The sequence below is a fragment of the Schistocerca nitens genome, chromosome 6 (assembly GCF_023898315.1).
Source record: "Schistocerca nitens isolate TAMUIC-IGC-003100 chromosome 6, iqSchNite1.1, whole genome shotgun sequence".
In the NCBI taxonomy this organism is placed as follows: domain Eukaryota; kingdom Metazoa; phylum Arthropoda; class Insecta; order Orthoptera; family Acrididae; genus Schistocerca; species Schistocerca nitens.
In genome coordinates, this window is record NC_064619.1 from 703,103,353 (window position 1) to 703,119,171 (window position 15,819).

The window sequence follows — 15,819 nt, forward strand, 5'->3', positions numbered from 1 at the left end:
GCCTTCCATAGTTTGAATCTTTTATTTAGCTGGCAGTAGTGGCGCTCGCTGTATTGCAGTAGCTTGAGCAGCGAAGATTTTTGTGAGGTAAGTGATTTGTGAAAGAGACAGGTTAATGTTAGTCAGGGCCATTCTCTTGTAGAGAAGTTTGAAAGTCAGATTGCGTTGCGTTAACAAAAATATTGTGTGTTGAAAGTCAGATTGCGTTGCGCTAAAAAATATTGTGTATCAGTTTAAGCACAGTTGTGTAAAAACTATTAAAAGGGGACGTTTCATATGTCGACCCTTAGCCTAGGATACCTCACTGGAATCTTCTGATTTTTTCTTGTAGTTTGTGTAATTAGTGTAGATTTTGTTTATTGCTAGCGCGTAATTATAGAGAGAATTTCCATTGTAGTTGTAGTTTATCATTGTTGTACAGTAAAACAGTTGTGGCATGCATGTAGATTTGCACCAAGTATTTCGCAGCTGCAATTAACTAGATATTATTTTCAGTGTTATGTTAATGTGTTCTCTTATTTTTGCTCTTCAAATTGTGCTTTTCTGTGTTGTCGTGTGAAATACTGTGACAATAATGGCGTGTGAAAAACGTAATACTAGGCTCCAAACTAAATTGAGAAATGACAGTGAAGACGAAAGCAGTGTGTTAGCGCCGCAGAGTAATGAATTAACTGATGTTCAAAGTAGTAATTTGGTAATTGTGCATAGGGAAATGGAGCGGGCGGCAAACAATGGTGTAGACAGCGAAACAATTAGAGAACAGGGAAGCATTATCGATCGATCGGTCGGCGACAGCTCGCCTCAGGAATCCGAAATGACAGGAAACAATCTCGCAAATGCTGTGGATTCAGGATTTGGGTCCTCACCGTTTTCTCAAATAAGTCAAGACACATTTTCTGCTTGTCAAAATGTGAATGTTTCCGGTGCAAATTCACTGCCGAAAAGCACTGAGGAACATGTTTCAGACACCAATGCATTGTTATTACAATTAATACAACAAATGGGACAAACACAGCAACAGCTAGACACAATGGGACAAAATCTTCGAAAGTTAGACACAGTGGAACAAAATCAGAGACAAACACAGCAAAAGCTTCAAAAGTTAGACTCATTGGAGCAAACTCTTGAACAAACACGTGAGGATTTAACTACTGAGTTACATCACATTGAATCGAAATGTCAAAAAGTCTGTAATGATGTAAAAACACAAATTTGTGAGCATTTTCAACCTATTTTTTCGCGGCATGAAAATGCATTACAGAATCACGAAGCAGCCATAAAAGAACTGCAAACCATTGTTCATGAAAATCATGAGACCTTGTCGGCTAAAATTGACTCAGTTGCATCTACCGATTCGGTTACGCAACTTGCAAAAACTCAAGAAAACTTAAAGGACACAGTAGACTCGATTTCAACACAAATGGACACTCTGAAACTTGGTTCAGAAAAACACACTGAGGAAATGTGTTCACTATCGGAGAAAGTAGCCGAACTTTCGGATCAGTTCACTAACTTATCTACGAAGGTAGATGATAATCTGAACGACACAAAACCGGTAGTCTTTAATGACACAGAAGAGTATGAAGAAATTAGAAAATTCAAACAAAATCAAAATCAAATCAATACACAGTACAAAAGAGAAATCCGCGAAGTACAAGATCAGCTGGCACAAGTAATACAAAAATTACAAATTTCAGAGGACACTCGCGCTCCATCACGGGAAGAGGGACTTAGAAATACGGAAAAGACGCAAAATAATAACACAGGACACTTCGGAAATTATGACAGAAATTGGCAAGGCGCACCGAATTTTGAAGTGGAACCGCCGGTACGACGTAACAATGACCGATATGCGACTCGCCGACATGATGACTTTGACTATAAGCTGTTCATTACTACACGTAAATTCAAAACGTTTAAAAATTCTGCCAACGACATTCATCCACAAGCGTGGCTCCATCAATTCTCTCATTGTTTTCCTCCCAACTGGACGTTAGAACACAGATTAGAATTTATGTGTGGCTACTTAGAGAATGAACCAGCTGTAAGAATGCGATCGGTCATTCACGATTGCCACAGTGAAGGAGAATTTTACCATGCCTTCCTCTCAGCATATTGGTCTCAAGCTACACAAGACCGAGTAAAACATAGCATCATAATGATGAAACATTTCGAACAATCTGAATTTTCCAGTCTTGTGAAATATTTTGAAGACATGTTGCACAAGAATCAGTACCTGTCAAACCCATACAGCCCCTCAGAACTCATCCGCATTTGCTTAATCAAATTACCTGAACATTTACGACATATTATTTTAGCAGGACGTTGCAAAGACGACATTGAAGCATTTCAAGGACTCTTACAAGAACTGGAAATTGACACTGACAATCGCGGAACGCGAGAACAGGAGCACAACAGTTATAGGCCACATCTGTCACAATTCCGCGATGACAGAAATAATACACGACAAGGCTATTCTTATAACGTAAATCGTGACCGAAACAGACACCACCTGTATAACAACCATTGGCAGAGTAGTAATAATTACAGGGAAAGATCACCTCTCCGCGGTAGTGACTATCACAGAGACAACCATAGAAACAGACAATATGGGAACCAAAACAATTATTATTACGAGAGACAGAATAACTTTAGACGCAACGGTCCAGCGCGCAGTTACGATTCAGGGAGAAATTCTCCACCACTTAACCGACAAGAAAGAAACCACAGAAACTACAGACATAACGACAGACGATATGATGGTAACGACAGACCTGAATTGCATCAGAACTGGCGGGATTCTAACAGAGCTGGGCCCTCTCGGCAAGGCGAATTTGTAGAAGTTCGGTCTCCTAATCCGAATAACGACGCGCGGCAGCAAAGAAACAGACAATGACTCGCACAGCAGGCAGCCGCGTGCGCCCGCTGGCTCCGAGAAAAATAACACAGACGCTAACCTTGAGAAAAGATTTAGCATTCTTTACCGACGTATACCGCATGACAATTGCATTCAATTTCAAACTCTGAGTACTAGGAAGAGCAAAGGGTTATACCACATTTCACACGTAAAACCGTTTATTGAGAGATACTGTGCTTTTTTAACTTGAGATTTTAATGCAACATTTTGGTTTACTTGCAAATGCATTATGGATTCAAGGTGCTTTCTGAGAGATACCAGGTGACACAGTGGTTAGTTATGTGACAGCTACACGACTATATCACGACGCTACTAATGAGTGACAGTTTACAATGTTGCTTTTGAGGTGTTTCTGTTTTATATTTGCACAGTTTTCTGAATTCTTTTGGAAAGAAAAACATGTTTTATTAGTAATTTTTGTGGTATAGCAACAATGAGGCAGCCTTTTCCGTAGTACAACAATACGTTACAGCACGGTACTTTCTTCATCACAACAATAAGCGTGATAACTAAGATATCTATACGCAAAGCATTTCACTTTTGTGTATCATCAGGTAAGTACATTGACTTCTGCAGAACTTAGCTTTCAGAGGACGATAACTATGACACTTCCACAGAGATTATCTTACAACAAGACGCACAGTTTAGCGCTACAGGACACGCATTTGAGTGATTAATTTTGTACTTAAAACATTTATTTTTAAAGATTTTTGAATTACAAAGAAAGTTTTCCGAGATACATTTCATTCCATTGATGTAATTTGTAACACCTGAGGGTATAATTACATTTATCCTCAGGGGGGTACACGCTTACTTTGTGTACCATGTGTGTGGCAACCACAAGGAACCCTAGCTAATATGGTATTTGCTTATACAACTTTACACATCGGTACCATATTTCTCTAACACAGAATTACACAGCTATCTGATCATTTAACTGAGACAGACAAACTTTTTTACTACATCAGTGACAGATGTTTACGTAATTATACAGTTGGATACCTTCATGTTTACGCAATTACACAGTTGGGTAACTTCACACTTATGAAACTGTATTTTGTCTGTACTTTGTAAACTGTTCATATTTTTTCAGAACCATTGTGATACTATGAGAGCTTTGAATGATATATTTGGTATGGGATCATGATTTTAAAGTACGTTTGAGGCAGATGACACTTTTGACATGAGCAGAGAATTTTTTTAGGTTTTGAAATTATTGGAGGAAGCTACGACGATTTTGAGAATTGACTGAGATGTTATGATATTTTTATGACGACGATGTGTATTATGCTGCTGAGGTATGTTTATGGTCAAGAAGCTGATGCTATATGAGGAATTTGATTATGCTACGTATTTCATGTAATGAAATATTAAAGAAGCGTCGACGAATTTGTATATGTGTAATAAGGTAAGGAGTAATGAGTAGCGGTTAGGAACTCTGCCTTGTGAAGGCGTATGTTGGAAACCGAGAATCGTACTTTTAGAATTATGAAATGTGTGTAAATGCGTGAATGTATCACAATGCTGACGAATATTTTTTTGGACACTTATATTTATAGGATTTTGTTTCTACAGATTTGCAACGCTAATTCTTGACCTGTGAAATATTTAAGACTGCCATTGTAGTGGAAACTGTTGTCGTAAATATTTCCGTACGAAAGTTAAGTGACCACCCGCACATAATGCGTCGCGGGCACCCACCTGGGCGACAGCCGCCCGAAAAAAAAAAAGAAAAAAAAGCCATTAGCCTTCCAGCGGCACAGGTAGAAAAATAAAAGGGGGCAGGCCATTGTCCAAGCTATTGACGTTCCTTTGTAGAAAGCATCGCAACAGTTCACGGCTATTGTCGTGCTAGTTGAGAGAAATGCCATATGGCGACAGAAATGCCTAATGAAATGACAGAAATATTTTTACATCTGCACACCTGATTATGACAAGCGTCTTTCTACGAGAGTTGAGAGAATTTCTAACTTATGAAATGTCACATGACTATTGAATGATATTTTTATGCTTTGGTTTGCGTAATTGCTTATTTCATTTAATATCTAGTTTCTAGCTGCACTGCAGCATTGGTAAAAATAAAATTTTATAGATGTATTAATGTAAATATTTTCTGTCTACAGATCGAGTAAATAATAATAAAAAAATGAGGGAGCAGAAAAAAAAATCATTTACCTTCACAGGAACTGCATACATAATTTTCTTTTCTAGTACTTAGTAATTTTTTGTAGAATTAGTTTTTGTGGTGCACCACTTTAATTACATAGTCATTAAGATGTGAATATACATTTCCCTTATCTGCATTGTTGTCTTTACTGTAATATTTTTCTGCTTGAGCTATGTCATGTTTAGGTATAAGTTGCTGCTGTTTGCCAGGCACAGTGTTATTGAATTTGACTTTGTATTATTCTGTTAAGCCAGTTTTACTAATGATTTCTTTTTATTGTTTGCTGCTCATTGCCTTATATTAGTTGTAATATTGCTGCTTGCTTTGACAATTTCCATTTTTTTTCATTGCTATTTGTATTAATTGTTTTGTGCTGCTGCATTGCCTCGTCCCTTAGTTTAGCATCTGAGCTCAGTAGATTTAAGTTAGCTTAAGAGGGGGTAGACTATATAAGAGAAATGCACTGAGAGGCTATACAAAAGAAGTACAGAAAGCAGGTATAGGTAGGATTTTCTTGGAAATAAATAATGAGGTAAGAAATATGTGAAATAAATACAGAAAGCATGCTTGGATAGGATTTTTTTGGTGGAAGCAAAGGTTGAAATAAGACGAAAGATCTACAGAATGAAGTTTTGCGTTGGACTGCAGTACCAAATGATACACTGAAAACAAACCCTGTCCTTTCCTTTTGTGTTATCCCACTATGTGTTTGTGTACCCTTGTGTATTTGTTTTCTTCCTGTCTTTGTGTAGTTTCATAGAATTTTTTCTTCTTCTAATACTCAGCTACATGAACTATGATGAGGAATACTGTTATCCTCAAATATAATTTGCATTGATAATATGTTATTTGCTTTGTAAAGATGTTTAGATATTTATTCTGTTTTGTTTTAATGCTCATGTGTGAAGTTGATGTTTCAATAATTATTCTGATCTTTTATGTGTTTACTTATGTCATAATTCCTGTCACACTGATGTATATGTTTATATCTATTCTTTTGTAAAGCCCCTATTACTGCAAATGTTATCTGTATTATTATGTTCTTTAATGATGTATTTTGTACCTTTGTAATTGTATTCTCATGTTATAAAATTGTAATTATCACCAGTTCATCATATTATTAACTTGTAAGTTACATTTCACTGCACACGTTTCTGTTGGTCATAGTATATGGACAATATGTGAGAAGTAGGGACTGATAGTGTTTGCACGTGTGTTAATAATTCAGCAAGGGACTGGATAACAGCATTGCTGGTTCTAAGGACATTTCAAACAAATTTTTTGTGAATGGACAAGTGGTGGTTTATGGACTTGCTATATTCTCCGCAAGACTCTTCAATGGTGATTGTGCACCTGCACAGTCACAACGGATGGCTGCTGGCCATCTCTACAAGGACTACAGTGGGTCTGCATCTTTGATGATCCATAAATACCATTATTTCCACAAGGACTGCAGTGGGTCTGCGCCTCTGGTGGCCCACCAATACCGTAATCTCTACCAGGACTACAGTGGGTCTGCTCTGTGATGACCTACCCACCAATACTCTTCAAAACTTCGACTGACTCCGCTGTGGGTTTGCTCTGTTGTGGACCAATACCTGTCTGCATGTCAAGAGTCAGCACTGTCTTTCCGTTGGAAGGACAACGATACTTCAAGACTGCATGGAAATCCATTACTTCCGTGTGCATTTTCTTTTACTGCTCAGACTTTGAGAAAAACACTGCAATGTGATGAATGATCAGGACTGTCTTTATGGACTGTGAGAGAATTTTAGCTTTTGACCAACATTGTATCAATAAGTGTGTGCATTTGATTTCTTTGTTATTGTAATTACGATTATGAAAAATTTTAACAAATATGTATTGGCCAGTGCCCAACAAAATTTGTCAAATTTTTTGTGGGGAGCATGGGGGCTATGTAAGTAGGCTGTTTAGGTTTTTTTATTGATAACGCCACCTCAGTATGAAAATCACCGGCTGTGCCGTGTGCAGTCTGTGGCTGCTTTGCATTGTTGTAATACTCAACCATTGTAGTGTTAGGCAGCTGGCTGTGAACAGCGCGTAGCGCTGGGCAGTTGGAGGTGAGCCGCCAGCAGTGGTGGATGTGGGGAGAGAGATGGCGGAGTTTTGTAATTTGTCATGATATCAAGGTAAATACATTGTTTGTTCTCTATTAATATCTTTCATTTGCTAACTATCCCTATCAGTAGTTAGTGCCTTCCATAGTTTGAATCTTTTATTTAGCTGGCAGTAGTGGCGCTCGCTGTATTGCAGTAGCTTGAGCAGCGAAGATTTTTGTGAGGTAAGTGATTTGTGAAAGAGACAGGTTAATGTTAGTCAGGGCCATTCTCTTGTAGAGAAGTTTGAAAGTCAGATTGCGTTGCGTTAACAAAAATATTGTGTGTTGAAAGTCAGATTGCGTTGCGCTAAAAAATATTGTGTATCAGTTTAAGCACAGTTGTGTAAAAACTATTAAAAGGGGACGTTTCAAATTGAACAAGTTATATCCTGGTTGTTTTCGGAATGTGAAGTTACCTCTCTAGGATAGGATTCGCTAATGAAATTTCTATACAAAGTTTAAGATGGTTGTTGACTTGGCAGAATGGCTGAGAGGCGCGCCTACTCAACTTTAATAATTATCCTTTAGAATGTTGCTAGGTACGGTTAAGGCTGTCGCATGTGAAATTCAGTGAAGTGTACTTTTGTGGAGGAAATATGGGGCTCGCAATAGCTGTAGCACACAATACCGTAAGCTGCGATGACTGCTGTCTGCACCGCTCGCTGCTGACAAATAAGATAACTCTCGTTCTATCTGGATTGAACTTCGCCAATCAAACTCTCCCTACACCTTAATGAAGTCAAGGATTCCTATTCGCCCCTAGTCTAACTATTGGCGTGGTACACCGGTCAGATAACCAGTCCACCGTGATGCCACTCAAAACTTCGCTCGCAGGCGTTTAACTATAACTCTGTCCGTTCACACCGCACAATAAGTGTGTCGGCCAACACAGTGAACAATGCTTAATCGCAAGGACTCAATATAAAGAGTTGCACCTCGATTCGCTCTCGACAGAGGTGCTCTCCCAGTGAAGTACTGAGGAGAGACTTGTTCCTCGCTCCAAGAGCAACAACAGAACGATGCCTCTCCATGCCAGACGTGAAGGGGTATATCTTTCGGTCTCTTCCATTACTCTTTCAGCTCAAGGCGTCAGAAATATCGTCTGCCAATCAGCATTGCTCTTCTAAAACTGGAGAATGACGTTTCGTTTAAGGCGACCAATCCGGAAACCTGATGCATTGGCGTTTGGCATTTGCTGTCTCCCTGTGAAAATCTCTGAAACTGCGTGCTACGTGTAAAGAATGCGTAGGCTGGCCGCTCCCACACAATGTAGCGGACTTTGCTTTTAAGCTGAACATGGGGTTGTTCCCCCTTTTCACTCGGGCCCATGCTGTCCACTCCACGGGCGGTCACCGGCCGACATAGGCTGGGTCGTCCTCTGAAGGGACCGGCGTCCCGTTGTGCAGTTTCTCTCCCAAACTAAATGCTCCTGTGACCGTCATGTCTGGAATGTATGTGTGTACCCCAGCCTCGAGTGTTTCAACCACAGTGCGCTTACTTGTTATTTGCATATCGTTTACATGAATTCATACAACACTGACTTTATCTTATCGTGCTTGGGTTCGAATGAAGCGTGTTGATGTGCGGAATATGATTGTGAGGGTGGAATATGTAAACAGTGAAGGTCAGGAGACCACGACATCTTACAGAGTGCTTTCCTTAAACGGCTTTGTTTTCTTCAGTATGTTGCAACAAATTTCACTTTCTTCTCGGCTTCGACGAGCAACTGGAATATTTTGCATTCAGGATTAAATAGTTCAGTCTCCATAAAACGACCTTCAGAAACACACTGTTCAGGCGTCACAATGCCTGCCACAGACTCAGTGTTAACTTAGTAAAAATGATACCAGCTTTGGAGATCATTCAGGATGATGAAACTCATAACGCTTCAGTAAGATGCGAGGCAACTGGAATGCTGAGCAGAGTCTGAAAACTGTAATAATGACAACTTTTTGGCCAACGATAGTGAAGGGATTTAACGCTAAAAATAAAGCGTTGCAAAGTGTTGATACCGATATTGGGGCTGTAATGAAGCTAAGTGATTATTTACTTGAATACATTCTTGAGAATCGTTCTATGTATGACACATATGAAAACGCTGGCATCGAAAGGTGTAAGGCAAATATGCACAAAACAGTCACAAATGAGATAAGTCAAGAAAACTGAAATCATATGAAATAGCTGAGCTTTATACTACTGTTGAAGAAAAGGAAGATTTTCGGATGAATAAATTTCTGGCTATTGTAGACAGATTGAGATTTGAATTACAGAAAAGAAAAAAAAAGTTGTAAAACTTTTATAGGAATTTTGAGTTCGAAGTAATTTTCCTGGATGAGACACCTCTAAACAATTGAAAAACGTTTGAAAACTGCAACAGAGTTACAAAGACGAGTTGGAAGAATTTTTGAGTGACGGTGTTATTCATTTTAAAGCATACGTGAAGAGCAACATATAGCAACGTCCTTCCTAAATACACTAAGTAGAATGTTGAGCGGAAACCGAAATTCAAGAACTGTTTCCTAATTTGGAGACTGCACTATGAATATTTTTGTTAACCGCTGCTCGGCCGAGGGCTCTTCCTCATTCCTCAGAAGACTCAACAATTTTTTGTGGTATCTATACAACAGCATTGCCATTTTCTCCCTAAATTCTGGCATAACACAGCACCTAGACTACGAAGATGTGATCGACGAATTTGCTACAAAGAAAGGACGCCGTAAACAGCTGTGCTTAACTTGAGGGCCAATTTTCCAAAGATTTCCCCTTTCAGTTTTGTTCATTCTAAAAGTAGAACTGGTCAAGAACCTACCCCCTTCACATCGCTGAAATGCAGACCTATTCAATACAAGCACCTGCCATCCGGTGTCAAGAATGCACGGAAAAGCAATATCGTTTACTTTAATTACTGACCTGGTAGCGTCTTTATTTTCCTCAACAATACTTTCCTCATATCTTGAGAATTTGACATATTGACGTGCGCAATTCCTTCCTCTTTCCCTCATGCAGCTACAGAATTGGCTGCCAACAGTACTCATTATCGTGGAGGCAGACTGTCAATAAATGGATTGTTCTAGGATCAGCTGATTGGACTTGCCAATTTCGATTATAATCCTCACAATTACCATAATTATGTCCAACCCCCCTTGGGTTCCAACTACCTCTATCCTTTCTGAAACTGTCATGACTGCCGTTTCAGTGCTGCCAATTTCCATTTCTGTATGGGTGTATGTGTGACTCGTGATGCCCACCGTCATTAATATGACTCTGCTGTGAACTATAATTTAGATAAATTCATTCGTTTCTCTCTTGCTGTGGGGCTCTTCGCCATTTTTATAACTAATTTCTTGAAACATACTCTATAATTCTCCAGAATCACCGTTGCAGTGCCTGGCTTCAACAATTGCCTCAGACTTGAAGGTAATTTCAATAAATAGTTTTTATCTAATTCAGCTGGGCTTTATAGACTGTATAAGTATTGATTCTTCAATAACATGCCTTCAAAAAGTGTCCACAATTCGTAAAATTAGACCTTAGAAAGATCTGCATCATAAGTATGCCATGTTTCACCTGATCATATGTCGCTTCAGACTAATATCCAGACAAGACGGAAATATTTTGAGCCAAGATATCCTTCAGCATCGCAGTTCTGCCTTTAAGTGCCCGCAAACAAACTCATTTTTTTGGACAACTGTTCATTACTTCAAAAGATTTGAAATGTACGCACTGACAGGAAATAGTAGTTATCAAAATCTAGTGTGCCTTCCCGAAATATGGTTCCTCTGTTATATTGTTCTCTACTGTGATGAGTCTGCCTCCTAGCTTCGCTATGTTCAGCTTCTGGTTCATCTTCATAGCCTGAGCCATACTGTTCTTTAGGAATCTGACTTTTGATGTGACAGTTGTTGCTGAAACGCCTGTCACCCTAACTTTCCTCAATCTTAGATACTATTTTCTGCAATTCTTAGCCTAATTCTCTTTTCCTCTGGCTTATCTCCGCCTACCCTTCTTTAAAACGCAAAATAAACTCAACTTCTTCAGAATCCTTGACTCCTACTCATATAGTTTCCTTTGAGCTCTGATCAACGTTTTCAGACAGCTGTGCTACAGCAGCAGTAAATTCATCAACCTTGGAAGCATTTTTGTGAACTTCTTCTTTAGTCCCCAAAGTTTCCTTTTCTGTATTGAACTGTAATATTTCTATCCATTGCTCTAAATTCTTCAGAGCAGTAGCATGGCTAGCTGTTTGTTCCTTAATATGATTAACAACTTTCTGAGTTCTATTTGGAATTTCGACCATGTCCTTAGCCTGTTTCTCTTGTATGGTACATAAAGTCTCCTGCGACGATTTATTCTGATTCTGTACTACTTGCCTCAATTGACTTTCGCTCATTTCTACTACAGTGAGCCTATTCTCAGCTGTGGTAACTCCCCCATCATATTCAGATTGCAGCTTTCCACTTTTCTGCCTCGTTTCGTTAAATCTATTTGAAATCCTTCCCAATAAATAAAAACTTCATCATCATCATCAGTGTTCTGCCAAAAGACAGGTTTTCACATGGTAGTTCCCCAGGCTGTCCGGTCTTCTGCCATCCTCTTCAGGTCTGCATAATTTCCTCTTCCCTTTTCGTCATCTATCATCTTGCATCTCCTTCTTCCTCTCAGTCTTCTCCCACAAACCAATCCTTCCAAAGCATCTGCTAGCAAGCACTCCCTTCTCAATGAATGTCCCAACCAGTTCTTTTTACTTTCACTTACAACCTTCAGCAGACATCTTCTCTCACCAACCCTTTCCAATACTCTTTCATTACTCACTCTTTCCATCCAGCTTATTATCTCCATTCTCCTCCACATCCACATCTCAAATGCTTCTAGCCTTTTTTCATCCTCTCGTATCCGCGTCCATGTTTCTGCCCCATATAGTGCCGCACTCCAGACAAAACATTTGCCAAACCTTTTCCTTAGACCTTTATCTAATTTGCCATTTCTGTTGAATGCCTCCTTCGCTATGGCAATACGAGTTTTCACCTCCCGGTGACATCTGAAGTCTTCCGTTATTGTGGTTCCAAGATATTTAAATGTACTTATTTGGCTAATGGTAGATTGTCCTATTTTAACATTGGACGGTCTACGTCTTGTACTGATGACCATACTCTTTGTTTTTGCTGTGTTTATTTGCATCTCATATTCCACACAAGCTTCATTCAGATCTTTCAGCATGTTATTCACTGTCCGCTCACTTTCTGCCACTAGTACCATGTCATCAGCAAACCTTATACATTCTATTCTCTTTCCTCCAATACATATTCCTCTTTTGCCATCTAAGCCTTTCGCAATAATATCTTCAAGGTATGCGTTAAACAACAGTGGGGAAAGGCAACAACCTTGTCTAACACCTCGTCCAATGCTGCTTCCTTCTGACATTTCATTTCCAATCCTTATCCTTACTTTCTGGTGTAAATATAGATTCTGTATCAGTCGTCTCTCTTTCCAATCTACTCCTTTCCTCTTCAAAATATCCATCACCTTGTTCCATTGAACTCTGTCAAAAGCCCTTTCTAAATCTATAAAAACAGCAACGAGTTCTCTACCTTTTTCCATATATCTTTCCCCTATAGTTCTTAACAGGCCAATAGCATCTCTTGTTCCTTTTCCTCTTCTAAATCCAAACTGTTCCTCTGCAATCCCTCTATCCAGCTTGCCATATAGCCTTCTATTCAGCACTCTCAGCGAGACTTTAGCTGCATGAGAAATTAGAGTGATGGTCCGGTGCTCTTCACATTTTTTAGTGTTTCTCTTTTTCTCTGTTGGTATCATAACTGTTGCAAGGAAGTCCTCAGGCCATTCCCCTTTATCACATATCTCGTTACAGAGGTAGACTATTTCTTTTCTTGTCTTGTTTCCCAGACTCTTCAACAGTTCTGCTCTACAAAATTCTGGATTTGTGCCTTTAACTCATTTCTAAAAGCCCTCTTTTCCTCTTCCATTTTCCTGCAGTTGTTTCTGACAATTACTAATCGTTCCTTTAATTTATCAGTACTAGCCCTGTGCTGTTCCTTTAATGCTTTTGCATGAGCCTCCAACTGCTCTCTTCTACTATCCTCCTGTTCTTGTGTGGTAAACTCTAACAGTGATTGCTCCCAGAGATCTCATTAAAACATAAAACAAGCCCTGATCAACAGTACCTTCAGGGGTTGAAGAGCATTTTTCTGTTCAGCTTTAACAGAGAACATAATTACGATCGGATAAAACTTCACAGTTACTAGTGCTGGTAAGCTGAGCAATCAATTCAGCTTCGTCCGAAGCTGGACCAACACTGACACAACTTGTCTCTTCAGATGTGATAACATCATCACTTACAGGGCCACTCTTCATCCCCCAGTGACCGAGCGAGGTGGCGCAGTGGTTAGACACTGGACTCGCATTCGGGAGGACGACGGTTCAATCCCGTCTCCGGCCATCCTGATTTAGGTTTTCCGTGATTTCCCTAAATCGTTTCAGGCAAATGCCGGGATGGTTCCTTTGAAAGGGCACGGCCGATTTCCTTCCCAATCCTTCCCTAACCCGAGCTTGCGCTCCGTCTCTAATGACCTCGTTGTCGACGGGACGTTAAACACTAACCACCACCACCATCCCCCAGTGTCCATTACACTAACATGATTATCAGACAAGATGGTTTCTCTATGATTTGAAAATTTATATACATATTTCAATAAATAATAAGAAGAAATTTCTGTATCGCTGTCGTACTGCGCTCCACAAGGCTTTCTGTATGTCTGCACAAAAGAAGAACATTAAAAATAATTGTACTAAATACGATATCGCAGAATATAGTACTATACTAAATAATCTTTGATTAACTCAAGCAACGTTCACCACAAATTCGAGAAAAGTCGAGTCATCTCTACTACTCGTCAACTTCATGCTGAAGAGAAAGAATACCCAAGACTTCATCAGTCAAATCCAAGGAAAACCATACGCACTATCAGACCCATCACGTCACAAAAAGATTTCATAGTGCAATGCAGTCTTCAAAGTCTCCAGAAATGAAGCAAAATCACTAAAAGTCATTAATTTCATTGCTTTCAGTACCCATAAAATATGTGAAACTGATTATACACTCTACCGCTGTAAAATACCACTCAAGATCGCAAGAAAAATGGCCATGGCGACTCCAGTACACTTTGTCTACATTTGTGTAATAACGTGTGACAGTCAGTGCCCTATCCGTCACGCTAAAGGCCACTATCCCTTTTTAGGACCACAACATCTCGACGTCACAAGCCACACCCTTTTCTATTGACATGATAACAATGAGATCATGATGCCATGTCCCTTATGTTGTAAAGGAACCAACGAGAGGGCTTTTAAGCCAACACATCCCATTTACATCTCTTCAATCAAAGCTCTAGTATTTATCAGCAATTAAAACGACACATGCCAATCAGTATAGCGCCGCCATGCTCAAAACTATCTGAATGACCCATATCATCCATAAAAAGTTTTGAAAAATGATTTATGTCAAATACTGTACCTATCATATCAAAAGCGCACACACAGCATCAAAAGATACATAATAGGTGTAACATGCCGTATTCTATCGAAGGCCACTTTCTAGAAAGTTCTAAAAAGACGAGGAGGTGTGAAATGGGTCTGCGATTACAGGTGGGTTTCCTATCGACAGTTGTGATAGACGGTTACCACTACAACACTTTCAGTATTACTATCTGTTCATCATGGTCTGACAGGCCATCACCAAATTTCCTCACACTGTTCCCATCGACCAGAGAACGATCTATGAAAATGTTGCCTATGGTCACGCTGATGTTCCCTGAACACTGCAAAGTGAACTGTCTGTATGATGTAAGATTCAAGTAGATCCATTCACATGCCGTTCTATGGAGTGTCAATCAGCACGTTTTTACTGAAATCCCCATGCAGAATCAACATGTGTGTTACAAGAAGGGGAGACGAGTAAGACCTAAAATGAATCGATCGTTGTGTAAACCGGGGTAACGCGTGGCGTAATATGGAGCATCATATTGTATAGTAGGGGGTATTGCATTGTACTATTCTGTGCATACAATGAAATGCAGGTTTCGCTAGAGGAGCAGCACCTTCTAAGTTTATAACAAACAACCGTAAGTCACTACGTTAACTACGCTTTTGCTTCACACCTGATCTTACGCTCATGTTTAACGTGCACGAATAAAGTAACTTTTTACCTCTGTATTTCGGCAACAGATATAGAGAGAACTGTCAGGGTTATTCGAGGTCGGTATCTTGGGAATATATTGCAAAATTTTCAGACATTTTCTATGTGTAGCCATCGTATGGACTCTGATTTCTCTTATCTTCTCACGTGGTCATTTCGCGAGGCGTATTTGAGACGAAGCAATGTGTTGCTTGATCTTCTTGGAATAGTCGCTCTCGAAATTTCGACAGTAACTTTTCCCTGACGTACAACGCCTTTCCTCTAAATTTCCTTTGAAATCAACGAACACAACGATCAGTTATCCTTTTCTTTCAGGCTTTATTATGCAAATGTAGAGTTCGGCTAGTGCCTAGCCATTATCAATGCACTATTTCATAGTGTCATTGCATGTCCTGGTACGTCAG